The following is a 6,067-nucleotide window of genomic DNA, read 5'->3' as shown; positions in this document are numbered from 1 at the left end:
AATACTGAATAACTCAGGACATGGTTATCAAACATCAAAAACATCTGCTAGACTATCCCATCTCCTTTACATGGATGATCTGAAGCTGTATGGAACAACATCATCTGAAATAGAATCGCTGCTCAACACTGTCCGTATATATAGCCAAGATATTGTAATGGAGTTTGCTTGGACAAATGTGCCACACTTACTATCAAACAAGGAAAAATAATGAAAACTGAAGGAATCAAGATGCCCCACGAAAATAACATTAAGAGTCTGGATGAGGAAGAGTACTACAAATACTTGGGTATCCTTCAAGCTGACAACATAAAGCACACTGACGTCAAGAAAAAGATTAGAGATGAATACATCAAGAGAGTGAAGAAGTTCTTAAAGTCCAAACTCAATGGAGGAACTACCATAAAGGCAATCAAACACCTGGGCAATCCCAGTCATTAGGTCACAGCTGGAATTTAGTGGACTGGACGCAAAGCAGAACTAAAGCAATGGATAGCAGACCAGAAAAATAATGACAATGAATCATCGCCCTCATCCACGCAGGTGACATTGATAGATTTTATCTACCAGGCAAATAGGTGGGCGTGGAATGCTACAAGTACATCAGAATGGTTGAGAAGAAAAAATGGCTTTGGAAGAATATCTGAAGAACAATGCACGTGAAGATGCACTGAAATTAGTATATCAGGAAGGCTTACTGACTACTGGAGAGACCAAAGTGGCCTACAAGAAAGACCAAATGAAGAACAGAATAGAGGCATGGGAAGACAAAGCACTACATGGCCAATACATGAAAAAAAAATAGCTGGGAAAGGAGATAATAATAAAACCTTGCAATGGCTAAGAGCAGGAAAATTGAAGAAAGAGACCGAGGGACTAATTCTGGCTGCACAAGACCAAGCCTTAAGGACAAATGCATACAAAGTCAAAATTGAGAAGACAGCAACAGACAGTAAGTGACGCCTATGCAAAGAAGCTGAAGAAACAGTGGACCACTTGGTAAGCTGTTGCAAGAAGATTGCACAGACTGATTACAAGCAGCGGCCTGACAAAGTAGCAACAATGGTGCATTGGAAGATCTGCAAAAAATATCATTTGCCTGTAAGCAAAAACTGGTGGGATCATAAAATAGAGAAAGTCATAGAAAATGATAAAATTAAACTGCTGGGACTTCAGAATTCAAACAGACAAGCACCTGCAACATAACACCCTAGACTTAACAATTGTCGATAAGAAAGACAAAAAAGTCTGGATAGTGGACGTGGCAGTGCCTGGAGAGAGCAGAATAGAAGAGAAAGAACTGGAGAAGATAACAAAATACAAAGACCTACAGATAGAAATAGAAAGACTGTGGCAAAAGCAAGCAAGGGTAGTACCAATAGTAATAGGCTCCTTGGGTGCAATCCAAAACAACTGGAGCACACTTGACACCATTTGGCTGACAAATTGACTATTAGTCAATTGCAAAAGGCGCCTTATTAGGAAACTGCTTCCATCCTGCTACGATATCTGTAATACCATCAAACATCCACATCTGCCTATCCCAGGTCCTGGGTAAGGACTCGATAGGTAGACAAAATGCCAAATCCAGTCTGAACATCTGGCTGACTGTGCGATGATTGATAATAATAGTAAAATTGGAAGGGACCTTGGAGGTCATCTAGTCCAACCCCCTTGCTCAGGCAGGAAACTCTATTCCATTCCGGACAAATGGCTGTCCAATAAAATAATAATAATAATAATAATAATAATAATAATAATAATAATAATAATAATAATAATAATAATAATAGTGTCCTGTTTGGGGGGGAGTTGAACCACTTGGGGGCCCAGGGAGATTTATATTCACTTGGTTTCTTCTGTTGTCAAACGGAGGAGCGGACTGGAAGACTAACCCACAACTTTGGAAAAGGAGCTGGACCTCAGGAGGACCCCGGGCAGAGGAACCCCCCCCTCCCCTCCCCTCTTCTCTCTCCAAGGGGGACCCCTACCACAAGGAAAGAAAAGGAGCCCCCCCCAAAGCTACAGACGTCCCCCCCCACGCTGCACAGCCTGGAAGGAGGACTCCTCCCACCAGCCTTTCCTCCCCCCCTCCCCAATTTCCCTGACCCCCCCCGACGCCCCCCTGGATGGGAGGGGAAGGAGGGACCTGCCCCCCCTGCTGGCGACCCCCGGCCAGGAGAAGCAGCCGACTTGGGGACCCACCTGAGTCGGGAGGAGATCCGGGCAGAAGAACCGACGACCGCGCTCTGCCTGCCTGCTCCTCCGCCCCTTCGGTTTCGCTTTGAGACGGCCGCTAAAAAGAGCAGGGGCGACCGGAAGGAAAGAAGGGCGGGTCTCGTCCTCCCTCCAGCTCTCCCCCCCCCACCCGTCTGGGCCACCGGCCTCAGAGAGCCAAGCGGGGAGGGGAGGTCGATGGAGCCATCAGAAGAAGAAGAAGAGCTGGCAGGGGCCTCGGAGGTCATCCAGTCCAGCCCCCTGCTGGAGCAGCAGACCTTTACAGTATGATAGAATGAGGGAGTGGGAAGGGACCTCGGAGGTCATCTCGTCCGACCCCCCCCCCTGTTCAGGCAGAAGACCCATGCAGAATTACAGGAAACAGTTGGAAGAGACCTTGGAGATCATCTAGTCAAGCTGCCAGCTCAAGCAGGAGACTCTTACGGAATTATAGAAGGAGGGAGTTGAAAGGGACCTTGGAGGTCATCTAGTCCAACCCGCTGCTCAGGCAGAAGAACCCTACGGAATTGCAGAATCACACAGTTGGAAGGGACCTTGGAGATTAGTAGTGGTAGTAAAGTTGAAAGGGACTTTGGAGGTCATCTAGTCCAACCCCCTGCTCAGGCAGGAAACCTTACACAATTTCAGACAAATGGCTGTCCAGTCTCTTCTTAAAAACTTCCAGTGTTGGAGCATTTACTGCTTCTGGAGGCAGGTTGTTCCACTGGTTAATTGTCCTCACTGTTAGGAAGTTTCTCCTTAGTTCCAGGTTGCTTCTCTCCTTGGTTGGTTTCCATCCGTTGCTTCTTGTCCTGCCTTCAGGCGCTTTGGAGAATAGCTTGACTGCCTCTTCTTTGGGGCAGCCCCTGAGATATTGGAAGGCTGCTATCCTGTCCCCCCCTTGTCCTTCTCTTCGTTAAACTAGACATACCCAATTCTAGCAACCGTTCCTTAGATGTTTTAGCCTCCAGTCCCCTGATCCTCTTTGTTGCTCTTCTCTGCACTCTTTCTAGAGTCTCAACATCTTTTTTATATCGTGGTGACTAGAGATCATCTAGTCAAGCTGCCAGCTCAAGCAGGAGACCCTTACGGAATTATAGAATGAGGGAGTTGAAAGGGACCTCGGAGGTCATCTAGTCCAACCCCCTGCTCAAGTAGGAGAACCCTACGGAATTGCTTCAGATTCAGTTCCTCGGAGTGGATCCATTTTATCCCCAACCGGATGAAGCCTTCCGTTCCCATTTAGAACTGCCATACACATCAAAATTCAGATTTACCTTGAATTTCTTCATCTACATCAGTGGTTCTCAACCTTTTTAATGCCGCGACCCCCAACCAGTCGTAAGTCGAGGACTACTCAACCGGTCGTAAGTCGAGGACTACTCAACTGGTGCAGCACCACTTGCAAAATGGGACTTTTGGCGGGCTCAGCAGGGCAGAGACAGCCTGGACCATTCCTATTGGCTTTGGAAAGCCAATAGAATTAGACTCTATTCAAGAGAGTCCATTCTATTGGCTTTCCAAAGCCAATAGAATAAAAGGGAGTAGCACAGCTAAGGAAAGGGGGAAAAAAATGGCGGACTGCGTTGTTTGGCGACCCCCGTGAAATGGTCATTCGACCCCAAATGGGATCCCGACCCACAGGTTGAGAACCACCGCTTTAAAGTAATTTTCTACTCTAGCGACATAAGACTCCCATCTTTCTGTGTGAGTAACGTCGAAGTCAGACAATCTCCCTATCTTCGCCATCCTTGCTTCTTACTCTAGGAAGGGGTCTATCAGCCATCTTACCTCCAGCGACGCTGTACGGGCAGGCCAGATGCTGAGTTTAACGCCGTCTTCCTCTCTCGAGGACTCTCGGGATAAGCTTACAAGTCTTCTTCCTTAATCTTGTAAGCGATCCCACCCTCGTTGCCAATGTTGTGTCCTCGAGAACCTCCAAGTTTCCTTCCAACTTTACTACTATTATTATTATTATTATTATCTTGTTGAGTCTAACAGCCTCTATTCTCAGCAGCTCTCTCCGACACAACTCAGAGGCTCGCAGGCCTCTCTGCCTCCTTTAAGAGAATCCCCGGGCAAAAAGGTAACAAACGGGCGCGCTTCCGTGCCTTGTGCATGCGCGCAGGCTGGCGCCACTCAGTCTGGTCCCGGGCAGCTTGCAACAACCCGGGACCATTGCAACGTCCCGAGCCTGCTTTTGCAGGCTCGGGACACAACAGTGACCCTTACAGAATCATAGACTAACAGAGTCGGACGAGACGTCGGAGGTCATCTAGTCCAGCCCCCGGCTCCAGCAGGAGACCCTTACAGAATCATAGAATGAAAGAACTTGGAAGAGACCTCGGAGGTCATCTAGTCCAACCCCCTGCTCCAGCAGGAAGGAGACACAGAATCATAGAATAACAGAGTTGGACGAGACCTCGGAGGTCATCTAGTCCAACCCCTGCTCCAGCAGGAGACCCTGAATCATAGAATGAAAGAGCTGGAAGGGACCTCGGAGGTTATCTAGTCCAACCCCCTGCTCAAGCAGGAGACCTTACGCAGCATGATAGAACTGGAAGGGACCTTGAAAGTCATCTAGTCCAACCCCCTGCTTAAACAGGAGACCCTGACAGAATCATAGAATGAAAGAGCTGGAAGGGACCTCGGAGGTTATCTAGTCCAACCCCCTGCTCAAGCAGGAGATCCTGCGCAGCATGATAGAATTGGAAGGGGCCTTGGAGGTCATCTAGTCCAACCCCCTGCTCAAACAGGAGACCCTGACAGAATCATAGAATGAAAGAGCTGGAAGGGATCCCGGAGGTCATCTAGTCCAACCCCCTGCTCAAGCAGGACATCCTTACAGAATCAGAGTTGGGAGGGACCTCGGAGGTCATCTAGTCCAACCCCCTGCTCAAGCAGGAGACCCTACGCAGCATGATAGAGTTGGAAGAGACCTCGGAGGTCATATAGTCCCACTGAAGCAGCAGACCCTACACAGCACAATAGAGCTTGGAAGGGAGCTCGGAGGTCATCTAGTCCAACCCCTGCTCCAGCAGGAGACCCTACACAGGATCGTAGAGTGACAGAGCTGGAAGGGACCTCAAAGGTCATCTAGTCCACCCCCCCCCCAGGCAGGAAATCTTATAAGGGCGATCTCCGCAGGCGGACAACAATCTCGCCCCCCCTCCCCAAGCAGGACCAACAGACCTTCTGGGCGGAACCTGCCCCCCTCCCCACTTTGGACAAAGGAAGCGCTGGGGGGGAGGGGCCAGCTTGGAAAAAGGGGGGGGGAAGGACGCCCATAACGTCCCATAAGAGACCGGAAATAAACAGCCTCCTTATGGGAAGTGACTCCACCTTTTCCTGAGGGGGGGGGCGCTGAGAGTCATTTTCCCCTCAATCACGTGGTTTCCAAGCAGCAGCGCCGCCCGGAGACTTTCGCTTTCCTTCGCTTTCACTTTCGGCTGGCTCAAGGCCTAGGAGACGGGGACTTGGGGGAGGGGGGGCAGGGACCCCCTCCCGCCCCCACTTAAGCAGGAGACCTTTATAGAGTCGCACAATAACAGAGTGGGAAGGGACCTTGGAGGTCATCTAGTCCAACCCCCTGCTCAAACAGGAGACCCTGACAGAATCATAGAATGAAAGAGCTGGAAGGGATCTCGGAGGCTATCTAGTCCAACCCCCTACTGAAGCAGGAGACCCCTAGAGAATCGTAGAATGAGGTTGGAAGGGACCTCAGAGGTCATCTAGTCTAATCCCCATTTCAGGCAAGTGACTGTCCAGTCTCTTCTTATTGGGCCAGTAGAGTCTGTGCCTTCTCCTTACAAAGCGTGTAAACCCAGTGAACGATATGCCCAAACGGTGT

Source organism: Crotalus tigris, unplaced genomic scaffold, assembly GCF_016545835.1.
Source record: "Crotalus tigris isolate CLP2741 ecotype Arizona unplaced genomic scaffold, ASM1654583v1 scf7180000020177.261782, whole genome shotgun sequence".
NCBI classification, from domain to species: Eukaryota; Metazoa; Chordata; class Lepidosauria; order Squamata; family Viperidae; genus Crotalus; species Crotalus tigris.
The sequence above is the reverse complement of the archived record's forward strand: the minus strand, read 5'-3'. Positions refer to the sequence as shown.